This window comes from Natator depressus, chromosome 1, assembly GCF_965152275.1.
Source record: "Natator depressus isolate rNatDep1 chromosome 1, rNatDep2.hap1, whole genome shotgun sequence".
Classification (NCBI taxonomy): domain Eukaryota; kingdom Metazoa; phylum Chordata; order Testudines; family Cheloniidae; genus Natator; species Natator depressus.
The window spans coordinates 108,541,271-108,562,045 of NC_134234.1; the positions used below are offsets into that span (position 1 = coordinate 108,541,271).

The 20,775-nt window shown below is 41.5% G+C and overlaps 1 long non-coding RNA gene across 1 annotated transcript in view; it reads left to right on the top strand.

The window, feature by feature from the left end:
• LOC141993955 (uncharacterized) overlaps positions 1 to 7,469 on the top strand; it is a 155,950-nt gene extending 148,481 nt beyond the window's left edge. The window contains exons 3-4 of the long non-coding RNA XR_012640978.1: positions 870 to 976; positions 5,475 to 7,469. This is a non-coding gene — a long non-coding RNA (uncharacterized LOC141993955). The remainder of the gene's footprint in view (positions 1 to 869; positions 977 to 5,474) is intronic.
• Positions 7,470 to 20,775: the final 13,306 nt, after the last annotated feature.

Consider the following 20,775-nt stretch of genomic DNA (forward strand, 5'->3'; position numbering starts at 1 on the left):
TTCTGATATATGGAGTAGCCCTAATACAATGTTTAGGGGAAAGTCAATGCAAAACCTTAAGTGGTATGCAAAAGGTGTTAAAGAACTAAAAGATTTATATAAAAATAGGAAATTTATATCTCAGATAGATTAAGGAACATTTTGATCTGGAAAGACTAACTCTCAGTGCTATGCACACACTGAACTTTTGCTAATTAATTTGAAAGGTCCTGTCCAAGTCAATGGGCCTTCTTATATGCTTAAAATGTATATATGTGGTTAATTACTTGGCTTAACTGGGGCCCACAATGACAAAGCATGCAAGGATGAAAATGAAAAAATAATAATGGAAATGGCTTATAAAATGCATAAAATCTTCCCCTCATGTGAGACTGAGATTTGAAGGGCCTCAATCGTGCAAACTGTTCTACACTGGTAGATCCCGGAACTGATGTGGAATTCCACTGAAGTCAAACCACATGAAGAACAACTTGTAGGATCAGGGCATTGGGGTGGAGATGTGTCTTCCTATATGTGTGTATAGGGCATGGCCCACTGTAGATGCTACCAAAATGCAAATAATTACAAATAAGGGGTGAAGTCCTGGCCCTTCTGAAGTCAACGACAAAACACCCATTGACTTCAACAGGGCCAGAATATCATCTAAGAAAAGAATCCAATTCAAAATCTCCAAAGTTATGTCTCTCTTTTCGAGATGTTGAATTCTTATTTATTTGATTGATAATTTTTATTTCTTTTGGTTTATAAGAAACCAAAACATGCCTCTCCATCGTTCCCAGTTCTAGAAGATGCACTGATCCTATCCCTCTGCTCGTGGGAGCAATATGGAGCCCTGACTAGACATTAAATCTGCTTTCCCCCAAAAATAGACTCCCTGAAACAGGCAGCGTGGTCTAGTGAACAGGGCACTAGCCCGGGACTCCAGAGATGTAGATTCTATTCCTGCTTCTGCCATTGACCTGCTGTGTGATGTTGGGTAAGTTACTTCATCTATCTGTTCCTTCTTCCACCTTTGTAAGATAGATTGTAAGCTCTCTCTTACTGTGTGTCTGTACAGTGTTGAGCATGACCCAGCTGGGGCATCTGGGCACTGCTGTAAATATTAATAACTACTCCTGCCCACCTCCAAGTGTGAATCCACCCTCCTGTGCAGCAATGAAAATTGTCTCCTCTCTCAACTGTGCAGTGAATGGGGCCCAGTTTGTTAGACAATTGGCTATTCTTATTAATGCTTTACTTCATTTCATACAAACACGTACAATATGGACTCTAGTCAAACACGGAAACTTATTAAAATTAAACTGAAAAAATTTTTTACCCTATTTCATTATGTGATGAAATACTGGAGACAATCTCTCCCCACTCATCTTTGAAATTAACCATTGGAATTCTGGGTCAGTCAATGGAGAAATAGATCCCTTGGTCTTGTGAAATGGGCAAGTTCATTTAATTAGTTCCTGCAATAGAAAGCCCATGTAAATATTAGAGGCCGAACTACTGCTGTAAGTAGGTACTTTGCACAAAATCATGTGTTACTTACCTGTTTATTGAGCTTTTAGGATGTATTGGTAATATTAGTAAGGAACCAGCCTAATTTAACATGCATTGGCCATAGCAAAATAGTGAACTATTTTATAATCCAAATGAAAAAATGCATGTGCAATTTAGCAGGCCCTGCCTTTACTTGGCCCGACCCATTTAATCACATGCTCTCAGTTTATACTCATCCAAAGATGGTTTCAAATCCTCAGAAGGAGGGTTGAAAAATGCTGCAGGGCAGGATTCACATGGTTCACGTAGACTGGACCCTGAAAGGTCTGTTGAGAGGCATTATCGAGAAACAAACCTCTGTAGTCTGCATGTGGCAGTTGGGGTTCTGAACATCCAAGAAAATTGCTACCCTCTCTGCCCACATTGACCCTGCTTATAATTACCCCCCTCATCATTTACCCTCATGTACCATCGCCCATCAATCTGCTAGTATCTTCAGAGAATCTGGAAGCACTTTCTCCTCCAGGTCAGCTTGAGAAAAGTAACACCCCCCTCTCCCACTGCAGCCCCCAGCTCCAATGGGCCAGTAACAGAAGTGCTTCTCAGTCCATAAAATGGGAGATCAGGAACCTTCAAGGGTTCCCCAACAATCATATCCTAGTGATGTGAGGTCCCATAATTCTTAGTGCATAGTTGTTACAGAACCTTAAAGGTTCCCTAGAACAACACTAAGGGCAGCTGGGAGGTGTGAGTCCCTGTGTAAGTAGTCATTCGCATGCTAACTCTGCTCTAGTTAATGTTCTAAAATAAGCATGGTGGCTTTAGTAGCAATGGCAGCATCTCGAGTTAGCCACCTGAGTACAATCCCACCCAACCCCTGGGTATGTATGTGAGCAGACAGCCTGAATCACAGCCACACTGATCGTTTTAAATATGCTAACATGAGGAGAACTAGCGCATCTGTCTACCTGCACTAGGAATTACATCTCCCAGCTGCTATGTAGACATTACCTATGGATTAGGGTCACAGTTTGCCACTGTCTCAGTGGAGCCACTAGCTGCAGTGTGAGAGGAAGTGTTTCTCTTCGGTCCCTACCATCTGGATGGTAGTTTGGTTCCTGTCCCCAAAGATCCTTCAAACTGAGGGCAGTGGTCTTTTACCTGGAAGCCCCCTGAAGTGGCACGATGAAGATAGTGGCCAACTGGGGCCCCGTGAAAAACTATGGGAGGGAGCAGCCTCAGAGTTCCTGACTCAGAGCAGTCACATACTTAGCTCATTGTTGTCTGAAACTGACATAAGTGCTAAAAATGTTTTGCTATACTGAGATGCAGTGGTGTTGTAGCCATGTTGGTTCCCGGATATTAGAGAGACAAGGTGGGAGAGGTAATGTCTTTTATGGGACCGACTTCTGTTGGTGAGAGAGACAAGCTTTTGAGCTTACACAGAAGAGGCGCTTACCTGAAGAAGAGCTTTGTGTAAGCTCAAAAGCTTGTCTCTCTCACCAACAGAAGTTGGTCCAACAAAAGAATATTACCTCACCCACCATGTCTCTCTCCTTATACTGATGACTGTTATCTTGGCAGACACTGAGGAGTCAACCAGGGACTTCCAGAGCTAAATGCATGAGTATCTACAGCTTGAACTGAAGAGCCATGCTCTCAAGATGAGAGATGTAACAGACTCACATCCTTTGTGAATCAAGCACAGAGCATGATACGTAGCACATACTGACCAGTGGGTTACATTATTTTACTGTCATTAATTTAATATGCAAATAACGAGCCCATTTTCTCCTTTCCCTGGAAAAACCCACAAAACGTGGCCTGGCGCAGGAAGAAAACCTCAAGGTTCCACTTGAGGAGTTTTATCCTAATTCTTTCATCAAGCGTGTCAGATTTGACTCTCTCTTCCCTAGCAAGGTGCAGCAGACCCAGCCCCCAAACTCCAGAGATTTCCTGAGATCTACATATATCTTGAGGGATCACCGGAGGCACAGGGCCATCTTTACAGAGCTCCTGTTGGTTTCCTCAGTTTCCTGGTAGTGCAGCTCCAAAGAAAATAAGCAGCCAAGGCTTTCCCAGCTGGTAACTACACTCAGAATCTCTTTTAAAAGGGGGCTCCCCACTGGATAGGGGGCACCACTAATGAGCCATCGAGTTTAAGGTCAGAAGGGACTATTAGATCATCTAGTCTGACCTTCTGTATATCTCAGGACATTACATTTCACACAGTTACCCCTGTATTGAGCCTAATAACTTGTGTTTGACTAAGTCATAAGCTGAATGTATTGCCGGGAGATGAGGGTGAAGTAGGGAGAGAAAAACTGTCTCTCTAGCCCTGCCATTTCCCCACCCCGTCCAAGCTCTCCCTGTGCATGAATCTCCAGACACACAAAGAGCCCTCTGCATGGGTGGCAAGCATGGGGCATAATGGCAGCTGCCCACTGCACCACACACAGGTTTGCACACGGATTTTGGGGGAATGATAAGGTCCAATCTTTGCTTAGTTTTCTATAGCTAACTAGGAATTTGAAAACAGGCATCACTATCACAAACTTCTGGAGTTAGATCGCCCTTTGTATAAAAAAAATGATTATTCTAAGTGACTGCAAAAACTTTGCGATGAGAACCAAGAATGCACTGATAATTCTGCTGCCCCGATTATCAGATTCATCCTATGACCATTCTAACTTGTGATTGGTTCTTCTCTCCATCAACTGAAACATGTAGCTCTAGTTACATAAAGCAAATCTGGAGCTGTCTTGTTTTTCTGTTTATTTGATGGAAACTTCTTCGTGCCTTTTCCCACTGAAACCGGAATGAAGCCTCAGAACACAAAAAGGTTCATTTGGGACATCTTTCAGCAGTTCAACCACTCTACCTAAAGTCAAGATTTCTAACAGCTGATTTGGTACATTCTAGAATATTAATTACTTCAGATGAGAGTGTAAGGCTCAATGGTTAGGTCAGTGACCTTTCACCTTTAAAACTTGGGTTGCCATGGGGACTAAAAATCACTCATTAGTTGGATAAACTGGAGCTAAATAGAATCTGCTGTCCTGTAGCTAACTAAATTGGCATATTCCATTGTAAATCTATATTCCATATGCATATAGCCATTCTTATTTAGGCAAAAGCCTGGTATCCAAACGTACACCATTTCTCATCAACACTTTGCTCTGGTAAAAATTAAAGTTGTCATTCATGCAGGGTTATTCTTGAGACGTCCAGAGTTTGGCAAACACATTTCATACAGTATAAAGTAAACAAAATTGAATATTGCTCAGCATTCCGTTAAGGGCTAGCATACCTGAAAGCATGCTCTCCAGGAGAAACACACACCCTGGATTTTACAACCTTCAGTGTAACGTGTCCATGTAGTGTAAGTTGGTCTGGAAAATAAGTTCCCCTTTTGTCTGAAGTATTTAATTACCTTGATAGAGGAACCAAGCGAAATGAAAGATTTATGGATCCCTGTTTCTCATAGTGAAGGAGAAAGTGATCTGTTTGCAGGAGTTATATTTTCAGGCACTTTGCTGAGACACCCCAACCCCCCTTGGTTGCTGACTGTAAAATAAGAAAACTATTACCCAGCTGGGGTAACAATAGGCTCCCACAGTGCTTTTCTGCTCAGCCCGCAGCTGCCAGTGAAAGTGGAAACTACAGCAGCAGGATAACATTCTTTTCTTACAGCCTGTTTCTATGGGCAAGGAGCCCTCCCACTGATTCAATGTATTTTCTATGCAAAACTGTAGAAGAAGTGACATTTTAAAAGTTTTGACCTTTGTTTTTTTTTGCATGAACTGAGGCATACATTTTTTAAACCTTCTGACAGGGTGTCTGTTAGGAACGGCAATAGCCATTACTGTAATAATAAATGTTTCAAAATTTGAAAATTCTATATTGAATATAATGCACAGATGACCTTTGTCTGGAAACTGATAGTGATGGGAAATTTAGTACTCTCCATTTTATTTTTGCAGAAAAACAGATGATGATGACAGACTTCAGACACCTCGGGAAACAATATCCTTGGCTGCAATATTTTCATTTGCTAATTTCAGATCTTTTAAAACACTATTTTTTAAAGGATTAAAGAAATCTTTGCATTTGATCTGCATCGTTTTCCCCCGTCACTAAACTAAATATTTGCCCATTAATAAAAAGTGTGGACAGCAAAAAGAACAGTCACCATAAACAATAATAATGAGCATTGTGCTCAAAGGTGGCCAAGTTATATTTATCTAATTCTACACAAAACTGGCATGGTTCAGAATCTGATTAAGAAAAGACACCCAAACCCCCCCTCCCCCCCCACACACTTAAGGTTAACATACAAAACAAAACAACAAACCAATGAAAGATGTTCAAAATGTAAAGCACACTTTCCCAAACACAAGTAAAATAAATTAAGACTATTCAAACAAGAAGGGGGAGGTGGGGGAAAGAAAAGCAAATGAGTCATTAAAACAAATGCAGTATAGAAGCCAAAAAAAAGGCTGGCAGGTTAATCCATTAGAGAGGCTCCCACGCACCACCAATTCTCTGTGCCAGTTATAACCACTAGATCTCACCAGCTTACCTCTATGTTCACCAAAGGGCAATTGCACTGCTGTGTGTCCATCTGCCTCCCTATCTCTTAGAGCCTGACCCTGCACATTTTGCATGCTCAAAACTCCCACTGAAGCCAGTGGGCATGTTGGTGGTGGAAGCAATGAAGGACTGGGCCTGTCGAATAGTTGTAGCAATGTTGACTTTTTAAAGCTATCTTGAAATGCAGAGATTCCAAGAGGCAGAGTAGAAAATTCTGTATTTTTAATGGGTGGCTCCACACACGAAATGCATTTTGGTAACCTGAGCATAGCACCAAATACCAGACAAAATCATCTCTCACTATACAACAAACCCTGTGTAACAAAATCCATCATTAGCAAACTACATGGACCAATCATCCATCATTAAGCAGCAATCTACAATAAATTACAGTGAGACCATTAAAAGATCAGTGAACCCAACAAAAGACAGGAGATTCCGTGTTCAGGCTGAAAATTCCTTCTTAACTCTGCGCGTTTTGGCTGGGTTATTGCCTGGGTCTCTGAACAGGATGACTTTGTATACATCCCACAGCAGTTCCAAGGCCAACAGAGCAAATAAAGTACTAGTGCCCGCCGGTTCCTGGCTTTTATTGGCTGAACATTGTGTGCCAGCCTTTTTCGAATTAGATGTCCCTTTTCTACATTTTTAAATGGTAGTTCCAATATTCAAAAGCACTTTCGTATGAACACGACGGTGCTGACGCTAGATACTGCGATTGTTCTGCTGAAGCCACCCGGAGCGCATTTTAAAAGTGTGCCACATGGATTTAGCCAAGCAGCTCCGAAGGACAATAAGACAAGTGAGTCACCGGGCTGATAGCCTGATCCTGCACCCATTGAACACAACAGGAGTTTTGTCACTGACTTCAGTAGGAGCAGCAGCAAGCCCTAAATCTAGTGACCTTATTTTGAAAGTACCAGCCCCAGTGGTCTGTTGAATTAATAGTTGTTTAGACATTATTTTCTGGTTTCTGTATTACAATATGTCAATATAGGTGGAGAATTTTGTAAGTGTGTTTTAGGCCAATTGTTCTTTCATTATCCAGAACAATGTATTGTCTGGGGGCAGTCAGCTATTTGGGATAGAAGACATGTCCCCATTTGCCCAGGATTGCCAAGTGTTTGGCATGACTCGTGCAAAGAGGCAACTGGTCGGTATGAGTGCAGTAGCAACCTACTGCAAGGAAGAAAATATTGAAAAGTCGATAGAGAATTAAAGGTGCAGAATGAGAGAGGGTCTGTGGGGGCAGCAATACACAACAAATTATAGTCATTAAAAATGTAAGTAAGTCAGTATTTGCCAAGTTACCAGATAATGGTATCCAAGATACCACAGATTTCCTCTGTACTTAAAATAGAAAATAATTGTACTAATTTAGATGCTGGCAAATATTGTCTATATAATAGATGTAACATAGGAAATGCAATATCTGTATTAACAGAAACACTGATTGGCCATATTTTTCTATCCTAAATAAAAAATGTCCTTCAGCAATAGTTCCTTTAAGAAGGCTGATGACAGACCATTTGTAAAGTGTGAATTATTTGCCCAATAGACTATGACTGCTTCTTTGGCACTTTTCAGTTTTACAGGTGATGTAAGTTACTCACATGCCTTTGCAAGATCAAACTCTAAATATGTTTTTAGAGTGTTTAGACTACAACATCTCAGGGAAATTAATTCTTTACACATCTATAGCTCCTCCCATGGCAGTTTCTAAAAGTGAGGTCTGCTCAAAGCACTTTAATAAATGGTAATGAATAAAGCTTCAGATATCCTTTTGAAATAGTTAATAATCTTCCTTTACAGATGGAGAAACTGAGGTAAAAAATCGTAAGTGCATTGCCCAAGGTCACACAGGAAGTACGTTGCAGAGCCTGGAATAAAACCTAGTTCTTCTGAATACCAATCTTGTGCCACAAGATCATCCTTCTTCACTGTAATTACTGTGCAAGCACAGAGATAATATTTCAAATTAAATAGCTTGGCTAGTTACATTTATTTTAAAATGATAAGAAAGTAATCCCTGGTGTTTAGTAAATTACTTGCCAAATTTTGGATTTTTAGCTGAAGTTATTCGTAGTGACAGAACGTGCAATAAAAAAAAGGGTAAATGTTTAATTATTCATGCTTATAAAATATCAAAGCTGGCAAAACTAGCTGTGTGAAATTTTTAAGCAAAAATTGCTGCCATGAGGAGTTATTTGGTTCCAAATTATGGCCCAAAGTGACTTCCTTTTCTAAAGCCTTGAAAAAACAAGAGTTCACACTGCACTGGAAATATTGACCCAACCTTCACTAAAGTGTGTCCCCAGAGTAATGAATTTGCACCTCGGAAGAAGAGGAGTAGAATCTTAACAGAGTACTGTACCTTTAAAAAATCAATACAGAAGAACAGGCTGACTCAGTGGAATGTTAACAGGACATGGAGTCTTGCACCTCTAGGTGTGTTTGGAGGGGTGAAGGTTCTTTTGCTGGGAAGAGATTTTACTTAGCCCTTTAACTGATATGGCGTTAATGTTTTGAACTGCAACTTTAATTTGCAGATTTGCACATTTGCTTAAAGAGGCTGGATAAGCACATTTTATAAATGGAACAAATAAAATAAATATATAGGTCACTGGTTCAAATCACGCAGGTCAGTAGAGAGCAATACCTATAGTTATCATCTAACTGACGTTCAGTGACCTGTGTGAAATAAGTTGGTGGTCACATTCCATTTCCTAAAGGACAGATGTCCACTTCACAAAGCTACCATGAGTGGAGTACCCTGGTTGGCAGAGAGGCAAGGACTGCATGGGCATTGAAAAGGAACTCTCCCCTGAGAGGTGGTCCATCCACTTCAGGCACATTGGCAGGGGCTATGGGAAGTTGGCTCTGCCACTACCTTTGTGTCTTATGTTCTCTGTACAAACAGAGGACTCACTCTCCAGCTGAGTTAATGGGGCAATTTTCACTGACACTAAATTCACATAAGTACATCTGTTAATTGAACATTCTAAATGACACCGTCTTTTGGGTTTTGTTAAAATAATTTGCAAAATAATACCATACATGTGCAAACTTTTATGCATTCTCAGAGTAGAGCTGTGCTGATTTGCACAGAGTTGCAGCCCTGTTGAACCCATTTCAATAAGGGGGGAGAGTCAGAGTATTCCATCTCGTACAAATAAGTTGCCCAGAAAGCCAGCTGCAGACGTTGAAGTTATCTCCTTCCCATTCTTTAAAGTTCAAGTATCCCAAGATACTAGAGTATTGGGCACCAAAGTGTAAGTGACTTTTTTCAGCAGAATACAGATCAAGTTATTAATAAAAAGCTAATTCTGGATCAGACCAGAAAACATGAAGCAGGATTTCTTGGTGAGTGCAGGTCCTTCAACATCTGTCAAAGAAGTGCTTTGCCATCTTGTTCATTTTCCCTGGAGTCCAGTATGAGTGTGTTATATTGCAAATCTAACAGATTTGTTGAAACAGAACAAACATCTAACACACATCGTTATTTCTTCATCTTATCTCTCACTCTCTTGTTCTATTTCCTACTCCTTTAAATGTTACACTACTGTTTGAAAAAGAAACCAAAAAAAGCTCAGGTTGTATTTTGTTAGATTTTATTCATGACTTTTTGTATTATCCTCTAGCAATAAAACTGTGATTAAAAATATCTGCTAGAAATCAAGATGATTACAATAAGAAACTTGAGAGGAAGGTAAGATTTCTTACAGCACTAAAGAAAATGCCTTAAGTAATGAAATGTAATAGTATGTTGAACAAAGGACATACTGTAGTGTTTGTTTGTTTCATTCATAACAGTAGGTAGTCCTGTAAAGGACTCTATAGAAAGAACAGTCTTTTTGTTATTACAAAGAAAACTAACGTTGCGTACTGTGGGGGGAAAATAAGTAATACCAAAAATTGACAGCCCTTTATGCACATTTTTAACAAAATGTTTACAATCATTTACCTTTTCTCTTGTCGGGATTTTCTCTGTAACTTCTTTTAGCGTGGAAATGAATTTGCATGACACAAAGCCATGTATGCATAATCCCCAAGAAGGATGACAATAATGAGTCACATGCAAAAACTCAAGAAAAACTTTAGTGGAAACTGTTTTTAAAACAGTTCTGTGGACCGATCAATACTAAAATAAAAACAGTGTCACAAATTCCCCTTTCTTTTGATGTTACTGGTTTATTCCCTCTTCACTGTGGATATTTGTTGAGAGTATCCGTATCACTGAAGAGCAGTACCCATAGCTGAACACAGTTTCTGACCATCAATTTCTGTTTTGTATTGGAAAATAAGATTGTTTGTTCTAAATGAGGATGGGATTTTGCTCCTCTAGGGCAGTGTACTGGAAGTATAACAAATGTGAGGACTGGGATTATTGTTAGAAATTATTTTACTGAGAATCCCTCCTCTAACACAGTCAATTTACACGATGCTTTCTAAACACGGATCAGACCCATCCCCTGTCCCACACTGCTTACAGTCAAGCTAGTGCTCCAACAAGGCTTGTGATAATCTGTTGCAATTTCTTCCCTATCTCATTCTGTCACCCTGCAGATGGGCTCCTGGCTCTCTGCCCCGGCTTGTTGTAACCCAGAATAGACGAGCTGAACCTAGGGCTCTCAGTACATTCTCCCGGGAACACTCACAACCCTCCCTCCATCTGACTACTTCATCAGCCTCCTAGCTCCTTTTCAAATCCTTCTCTCTTTACTGCTAAATTTTTACTATCCAAGAGGAGGGGTCCTCTCTGCTGGGCCCCAAAACAATTCAACATCACATCAGCATATAATACACGTTATGCACAAACAGAGTGATGTAAGGGACCATCAGAAAGGCTCTAAGACAGGGGTCTCAAACTCAAATGACCACGAGGGCCACATGAGGACTAGTACATTGGCCCGAGGGCTGCATTACTGACACCCCCCAACCGCCCTCAGCCCCGCCCCCACTCCACCCCTTTCTTTGAGGCCCCACCCCTGCCCCGCTTATTCCCACCCCTTCTTTGTCCCCATTCCAACCCCCTCCCTGAAATCCCCACCCCAACTGCACCCCCTTCCTGCCCCCAGGGGATGCAGGAGGGGTGAGGGGTGCGGCAGGGGGTCAGGGTGCAGGATGCGGCTTGGGCTCAGGGCAGGGCAGGGGTTTGGGGTGGAGGAGGGGTGTGGGGTGCGGCAGGGGGCTCAGAGCAGGGGGTCAGGGTGTGAGTGTGGCAGGGGGTTCAGGGCAGGGGGTTGGGGTGCAGGGTGCAACAGGGGTCTCAGGGCAGGGGGTTTGGGTGCAGGAGGGGTGTGGGGTGTGGTGGGGGCTCAGGGCAGGGGGTTCAGCTGCAGGAAGGGTTCAGGGGGGCGGGCTCTGGCCTGGTGCACACCAGGGGCAGGGCAGGCTCCCTGCCCACCCACTCTGCCCCTGCACCGCTCCGGGAAGCAGCCAGAACCTGAAGGAGGGGGGGCACAGGGGTCTGTGTGTTGCTGTGGCTTCCAGGCACCATCCCCAGCAGCTCCCATTGGCCGGGAATGGGGAACCGCGGCCAATGGGAGCTTCGGGGGAGGTACCTGGAGGAGCAGCCAGGGCAACACACAGATGCCTGGGCCCCCACCACCCTCTCCCAGGTCCCGGCCACTTCCCAGAGCGGTGCGGGGGCAGGGCAGGCAGGGAGCCTGCCCTGCCCCCGGTGCACACCGGGCCAGAGCCACTCTAGGTAAGCGCACAGGGAGGCCGCGGGGAGCTGGCGGGCCGCAGGAAATAGCACTGTGGGCCATGTGTTTGAGACCCCTTCTCTAAGAGCTGCTGCCTATGGGCTAGCAGGAAGCAGCATACTATGGAAAAGTTTCTGCTTCCATTTTGTAATTCATGATAACGAGAGATCAGTTCACTGGGTCTCCCAATGCTCCAATGGGTCAGGAGGAATGATAGAGAGAAAACCTTTCAATTCCCTGTGGTTAACATCATACTGCCCCTCGTAACACTCCTATTCCTCTTTTGGTCTCCGACTATAATTTTACCACCAGCATGGAGATTAGTATAGAAACCTGAACACTCAAACTGGGTTACAAGCTATCAGACTTCAGAAGGTTCTTAAGCACATTCTCCAAAATGAATAGTGTCTCTCCCTAAAGGACCTTTAGAGGTAAATCTTGATGAACCATTGGTGAAGATGTTTTTTCAATGGTGTAGCATCCTGGACACATCAGGGAATTGCATTCTGGGAGCTCGACAAGCAAAGTGTATACATTACTAGTGTCTTTAAGGACACAAACTCCATAATTAAAGTGGAGATCAAGGAAGTTCAGTTGAGTCTGAAGGAAACAATTGTGGCTTTGGAGATTTTCAGAACACTTGTCTATCAAATTACAAAACTGAGGATAATAATTGTTACGAAGTGTTTTTGTGTATAGTTCTCAAATATCTAATTCTCTCATATATGGCAAGTTTCAGCAAACAAAATAATGATGCCTTGTTTTAAAACAAATCATCGTCTAAAAGTGCCAAAGAATGAGAGTTGATGGAACAGTAGGAAAAAACGTACCCTAAATACAGCAAATTAGTAGCCAAATTTTCAGTTTACTATGTTCTGTGGCATGTTTGTTTGCAAACATTCTTGGGTTCAAAGTTTTGTTTGCAAAATATTCACAGACAAAATAAGAAATTTGACCCATGATTTAAATTTGTTTAATGATTAACTTGTTTTGGGCAGAAGCAGAGGTAGTATATTGGGCACCTAAAGTAAAGTCCATACTTCTTCCCAGAGAGCCATTATAGCAACAGGTCTTCCACCTCTGACTCTTTTCAGAGTAGCAGCCGTGTTAGTCTGTAGTCGCAAAAAGAAAAGGAGTACTTGTGGCACCTTAGAGACTAACAAATAAAACCCCTGACTCTCTACTCCATCTCAATCAACATCTATGAGAAGCTGATGGAGGAGACTATGAGGTAATATGGCCTCAAATGGCACCAATATTTAGTTGACCCACAGCTCTACATCTCCTTTATACTTGAAAGACAAAGAGCACCCTCCCCAATCCACTCCACTGGCTGGAAGACATTGGCACCTGGATACAGGGCAGTTTGCTGAAGTTGAATTCAGACAAAGCAGAGGAACAAAAGCCTAAAATGAAAAGGCTCCATAGGGATCACAATATTGCAGCCTGCCTACTTAGCGACATAGGCCACCAAGTACATACTGCATGCCTCTTACAGCCCCCTGCCTGAACACAGAGTCAAATGCAAAGTCATTTACTTGATTCTGATATTCAAAGCCCCACAGGGGACTGCCCCAGAATATCTAAAAGCCCACCTCTTTTTCTACAATGGAGATCTCCCTATGTCCCTTGTGAATGACAGAACAACAGCTTTGGGAGCATGGGACATAAAATTATCTCAGCTGCTGGCCCAGGAGTATGGACCTTGCTTCTGTAAGAGATTAGAATGAAAATCAACCTCACCACATTTGGAACAAAATGCAAAGGTCACTTGTTGACTTAGCAAATAAAACTGAGGATGGAAGGGAAAGAATCAGAGATAATCTCTGTTCACTTTTAAGGCATGTGGAGATTCCAGTGATAAATACCCAGGCAAACAGAGACCGGGCTCTACAGATGGATGTTGTGCATCTGAGTGGAACAAAACATGGTAATGACCCTACATACAAGTTTCAATGAAGGGCCATTAGATTGGAGATGGCACATTGTGTGAACATGTCATGTATTTGGAGGAGAAATATGAGTCACTCCAAATCTGGTTTGAGCAGGTGATGTAAGGAATTGGCTGGGAAAATGGTGTCGTTTTGGAGAGACAAAGGCCCTGCTTTGTGAAAAGCACTGAGTCACCTCTTAGGAGAAAGACAGAAAAACTGGATAAAGCTACACTGAATGAGAATTGTGAGCATGGCTGAGCAAGAGACAGACTTGTTTAAGGGGAAAAACATGCATATAGACCCAGGGCTTCATTGTACAGAGACTTTTAAGATAGTATCCTGTAATACTTTGCAACTGAAAGTCTGCTTGGCAATACTTTTACAAAGGGGGCCAGTCCCTCCAGCAGCAGCTTCCCCAAAAGCAAACATCTCTATGAAATTTCACAGTTCATCCCAGAGCAGAGCTTTTTTTTGGAAGTTTGGTGGGGGAAGAATCATACATGGAGTTTCAAAAATAAGAAGCTTGATTCTCCACTGCACAAAACCAGTTTCATGCCAGTCTAGCACCATTGATTTCAAGGTGTTGCACTGTTGTAGAATTGGTGTGATGCAATAGGAAGTCAGCCCCATCACCTTCCCAAAGTTTCTCTGTCCTGCTTGGCAATATTACAAGTTACTCAATGCCGGGGTAACTGGATGAAGTTCTATGGCTGGAGTTATACAGGTGGTCAGACTAGATGACCTAATGATCCCTGCTGGCCTTAAAAATCAATGAATATTAATTGGCCATTATACCTCATATACCTGCATTTAATGAACATAATTTACTTTGTGGGGACTTTTATGGTGAAGTTAATCACTGCCACACATTCATGAGAGAGAAAAAGCCTGATGAGGCTGCGTGGGAATAAGTGTACTGGATCAAAGGTGAAGGAACAAACAGGACACTCCAAAATGTTACTGTAACTAACACCCTTGCAAGATATTGAGGGCACCAGATACCGATGTTAGAAGTGGATTTGGAAATCCTACTTTCTGGGCTAGAGAGCCCTGGAAGATATGCTAGAGAACTTCACTCTTTAGCACAGTGCTAGATGTATGTATCAGAGTCCTACAGTGCAGTTCTGATATCTCCTTTGGAAGCTGCTTTACTTGGTAAGCTGCAAGTGTTGATGTGGCAGGCAGCAAAACAAAAGTAGAACAGAAGTAGAATATTAATGGAGGGTGGGGAGGGAGGAGTTGAATCATTCACGTTAAAGAATACCACAAGAAAACACTATTCCAGCATCAGCTACATCAGATATGTGCTTAATTTTCACTCTTATTAATTAGTCAGGCTCTATAGTCCCAAATCCCTGCTTCTCTTTCATAACATTTCAGATGGCCCTCAAAAGAGCATTCTTCCTGACTTGGCTTAGCTTTGCCTTGGCGAATGCAACTTTTATGTCTTCTGTGAAAAAGCTGTAAGTGAGAAAAGAATGTGGCCCTTGATGTACATATTTGTTTCACACTTCACTTTTCAAAAGGAAATACATGAGATATTCTTGTTTACAAGTTCATCCCACTCAATGAGATTAAATGCACTCTGAGTTCTGAGGTAAATTTGGCCCAGATTTGTACAGGTATTTAGGCATTGCTGTGCTCAGCTTTGCAACACCTAACAGATTCTATCAACTGCTGATGAAATTTAGACTCCTACCTGCCTACATCCATTTGAGAATGAGATTTTTTAGTCTCCTAAATCAGTTAGGCGTTATGACACTGAACGCAGCAATGCTTAAATAGCTTTAAAAATCTGGGCCAATGAGTATTTTCTTTGAGATTCCACAAATGACATTTTAAACCTTTTGGAATAACTTGGCCAAAGTTCAGGACAAGAGTTATACACAAAGTTATTAATAATTAAGAACCCCACTAAATTATTTTTAAAGAAAAGGGAAAAAAACAACCCTTTTCATAGTGTCTGTTCATTATACAAAACAAATCCAGAGTGAAGGGAAGGGGGCAAGAAGATGGCACACTGCCTGATAAGTGTACCCTTAAATCTATAATTAAAACCAAAGGCAAGCTCCAGATATAGCCCCGATTCAGTTATATAAGATCTTACAAAAGCTTCACACTGTTTTCTAGTTTTTGCTTTATTATTGTTCCCCCTCCTTGGAGTTCATTTGAGGTCAGTAACGGATGAGCTCTTGTAATCAGGTTTTATGGCAGGATAGAATCTAACAGTGCCCTTCTTGTAAAGATATGCAAGTGTGCACCCAAAGGGGAAAAATAAGTACAGGCTCAACTTAAAAGAGAAGAAGTTAACAGTCACTTTGGAGCCCAGCTCAGATCTTCCCCAGCCCCAGAAATGACTTGCCAGCTAGTTAGAAGTTATTTTTAACAGAATCCTATGGTTCCATAAAATCCCGTCGCTGCCACTCAGAAAAATATGGTAAAATTACATAGCCAAGACATTAAACTAGATATAGTAGCAATAATTTAAACCACAATGAAACAAAGGAGTAAACTGGTACCATAAAGCCTGTAGCAACTATACACTTCCACACACGTACGAAAAGCAAAGTATAGGATTATATGAAAACAGCTGAATTTCACATGGTTGCTGCTTATACCTAAAAACAGAAAACAAGATTTGTTTAGTTAATAACTCTAGCAAATTTATTAACCCCTTAATTATTGTGCCCTGCTACGGTCTATGCAGCACTGGAAGGCAGTGGTGTTCCATTGAAGCGCTGACATTACTTTGAAATTAAGCAGTTAAACATATACAAAAGCAATAAAATTGCATGGCAACACCTATAAACAACAAGCAGTATTATGCAGACCGCCAAACAGAGCTGAGGTACCAGATTTAGGAAGACTGAGAAAGGTAAGCAGACTGAAAGTGCAAGAGGCAAGAGAAAGAATTGCCCCTTTCATCTGTGGTCCCTCTAAGATTAGGTTACTATATGTTGGGACAGCAGGATTGGACAACCCTTGACCCAGTCAACCAGCACCTTGTACCAGGCGCTCAGATCCCACTGTGATAGGCAACCTCATAGAAACTTACACAGACCAACCAGTGATTGCTGGGTAAAGCACCTGAAACATCAGAACCAGACAATCACAGATCTAATTATTCGAGTGAATATTTAGATTGATTAGTGTTTTAAATGTAGAGCTGATCAGAAAATGGGAAATCTTTTCCAAAAAAGTTTCACAGCAAAATCATCCCTTTTTTCCCCTGTCCAAATCCCAGTTTAAATTTTTTGGATTAGCTCTGTAGCGGTTTGTAAAATGGGATGCATTTTTTTGCAAAATGCTTTTAAAAAACATTTATCCCTCTGTGACCCTAAGGGCATCCTAAGGCCAGTTGACACACCATTGTCGTGATATCTACCCAAAACACAGCATGTAATGTATCACTGGAAAAATAATAATGCATTGGTCATTAATAGTCTTGTGTGACTTACCATGGTAAACCTACAAATGATTTTATAATATGTGCTGGAAATATGTTCTGAAAATGTATTTGGCAAGCAGTGCCTAAGCCATGCCTGTTCCAGACACAGTAACGTGATTCCGCTTATTTGAATGGTGTCTCTGATGGAAATTAAGCAAGATGTGACCAACGCCAAAGCCAAGCACATTTACATGCAAGGGAAACAAAGCTATTAGGAGGGTAAATGGGGAAAGGTGACCACTTAATAATCTCACTGCGGGGTGGAGCCTGCACCCCCAGGAAGCCTTTCTGCCCCTTGAAGCAGGGTTAATGAACTGTGGGAAGATAAAAGGAGGGAGGAAAAGCCATTCTGACATCCTTCACCTGTGGAGACAAAGGAACCGAGCACTTTGAGATCGGTGAAGGGTTCTGGCCAGAGAGCCTGGTCAGCCAGGTTGGAAAAAGAGACTTAGTGAGAAACATTTCTTTGAACAAGAGACTCTAGTTTGTTAAATCAGGTTTTAATCTCCAAAGTGTATTTTTACTTTTGTTTGCTCGTTACCCTTTCTAGCTTTACGCCTTATATGTGGTATTACTTAAACTAATGACTCCTTGTTTAACAAACTTGTTTTACTTTTACTATAAGTTCAGTGCTTTGATTAAAATAGAGTGATTGTTAACCCTAGTTATGATAAGAAGCTGCAATGTACTGTCTCTTTAAAGGAGTAGCAAATGTAATAACTTCTGTAAGTGTTCAATGAGAAGTCTGGACACCACAGGGCAAGCGGTTTGGGGGAAATCCAGGACAGGGAGGGTTTTGGGGGACTCTCTGCAAAAAGGATCTGGGTGGTGGAAGCCAGAGTGTGAGCTACATGTATGACTGTTGGTTATTGGTGTCTGGGCGGTGAGCCCCAGCAGCATAGCATTTAAGGCACCTAGAATCTCAGGGCAGGTTCTGACACAACCCCTTACTGGTCTGGGTTGAACCCCAAAGTGTCACAACCTCTTTTAATTTAAATTTGAAATATCAATGAAAAGTTTCATTGAAAAAAATAAAAATGTGGCCAGCTCTTTTTACAAAGGCTTGTTTTAGTTACTTATGTTCTATTGTCTCAGTTTCTGACTTTTCAGCAGATAGCTCCTTATTTATAATTATCATAGGAAATGTACATTGAAAAATACCTTAGCTAGAATTGTTTGTAGATGCAGTTTAATACAATATTTTATTCTCTCACATTTCACATCTGATCTCTTTGTAAGACTTTGCAATTAATATCTATCAATTGTAGGCACTAGAGTGGTCACATCAATCCAGTTGTTTTAATTCCCTTAGTTAGATTTTCATAAATTCTAAGGCCAGAAGGGACCGTTTTGATCATCTAGTCTTACCTCCTGTAGAACACCAGCCATAGGACTTCCCCTGAATAATTCCTAGAGCTGATCTTTTAGAAAAACATCCAATCTTGATTTAAAATTTGTCAGCAATGGAGACTCCACCACAACCCTTGGTAAGTTGCTCCAAAGGTTAATTACCCTCATTGTTAAAACCATTAAGGTCTCAGTTGTGCACAGCCCTATGTAGGAGTGAACTGGGAAGAAGAGTGCCCCTTCCTTTTGTGACTCTGCCAGGACTGGTCACAACTGCAGTCCTTGCACTGTGGGTAGGGATGAGGTTTCAACCCTGTAATGACAGTAGTAGTAGCTTCGTCAAAGGCTTAACCACGTGCCCTCAGCAGGACGGCCTCTCACCCCTCTTAACTAGCCAGTAGAATTGATGCTACATAAAATGAATGCCTGCTGTACCTCTTCTAAGAGCTTTACACTGGCTGTTCCCCTGGAGGCACCATGACTCTAGAGACTACTGCTGGCAGAGTATGTCTCCATACTTCATAAAGCCAATAGCTTCAAGGAATTCACTGAAGTTATGCCAGATATACAAGAGCGCCACTGAGTGGAGAATTTGGCTCATAAAGTTTGGTCAGAATCTGCTCTCAGTTTAGGCTATGCCTGTTGGTTCCATGTTAGCAGACATCACATCAAGAAGAAATTATCTTCTGAAAAGGCAGATGTTGCCCTAGGAAAGGAGGAGCGTGTCACTAGAAGGTGAAGCCTCCAAACATTCATTCATTTGGATGAATCTCCTTCACAGCAGCCTGCTATAATGCTATTCTTGTCTGACAGAAGTCAGCAATTATACAAGTTTCTGCTACCCAGGAAATCTCCAAGAATTCTGTGATTTTACATTTAGCACCAGTCTAGAAATGATTAGCCAATGAGAGTATATATTTAGCTACATTTAATTGTATGGGTTTCCCCTCTATGAAAATGCCAATAAAAATGCTGTTGGTTAATATCAAACTGAACTGGATACTAGTTGCTGGATGGTGCACTCAGAAACAATTAGATCCTGATTTAGGGGAGTAGAGAAAGGTGGAGAATATGCTGCACAGGCACCAGATCATATTCATGGAAAAGGCTACTGGCTTCCTCTGGAGTGTGCCAAAGAATGGCTTATGAGGGCCTTTGTGGGCAGAAAAAGGTATATATGACCTGAGTATGAAGTGACAATTACAAATTCCCTTCCCACAAACTCTTCTCTCTAATCTGTTATTCTAGATTTTTAAACAGCCTCCAGCTAAGTATCTAAGCATCCTTCCAAACACCCTTACTGAGATAGAAGCTCATGGAAGAAAGCACAGATCTCCACTTCCTGCTAATCTATTCTGATAAAGGATGGCCAAGACATAGAAGCTTGTTTTGTCCAGTTCTCTTGAAGAGGGACCAAAGGAAGCAAAGATTCAATTACGTACCTCAATGCACCATTGCATCTCCACGATCAGCTCAACCTCACTGAGAGCAGTATGGAAAAATCAGACGATGAAGTCTCGGAAGCATTTTCTTTAATTCTGAAAGCTAATCAAGCTTTAGTTCTAAAAGCTAGTCAAATTCTGTGTGGCATTAGAGATGACATAGCCTTCACCATGGATTTGTAACTTGAACATTATTTGATACGCAACGCAGTCTCTCAGCTGCCAAAAACCACCTAATTGTGTCATTCCCAGTGCGGTTCAACCAACCACTTCCCATAATCCAGGATATCCTAACAAACTTTTTATTATATGTACTTCTCTGTGAACTAATTCATGGTGTCCTACCATACCTCCTCCAATCTTTCGTTCATCCACTTTCTTCTAGCTTATATTTCTATTAACAGCACTATCCTGGCACTCCATTCTCTTTTTCATTATATTGTATATCATAAGACAACACGATTGATTTTGAAAACACAGTTGGTATTTATGTATATTACAGACCTTAGCTACAGCATCAGAGTTGAATGTTACTCCATGTCTACCTGGGGTACAGTGAAATAAGTCCCTTACAGTTGGCTCCTTTGTGCTATAATGGTCCCTTCCTCTCTAGAGCTGTACAACAACACATCCTTCATGTTCATACCACTTAGTTTTCTCTGCGGATTCCCTAATGCCTGGTATATCCACTCCCAGGACTCTGATGTTAGAGAGACACATTGACATGTGACATACCAAATGGAGTTTAATCTTTCATGCCTGATTTATATATTTGCTAGATACTTTTAATTTATCATTAAATAGTTCGTTTT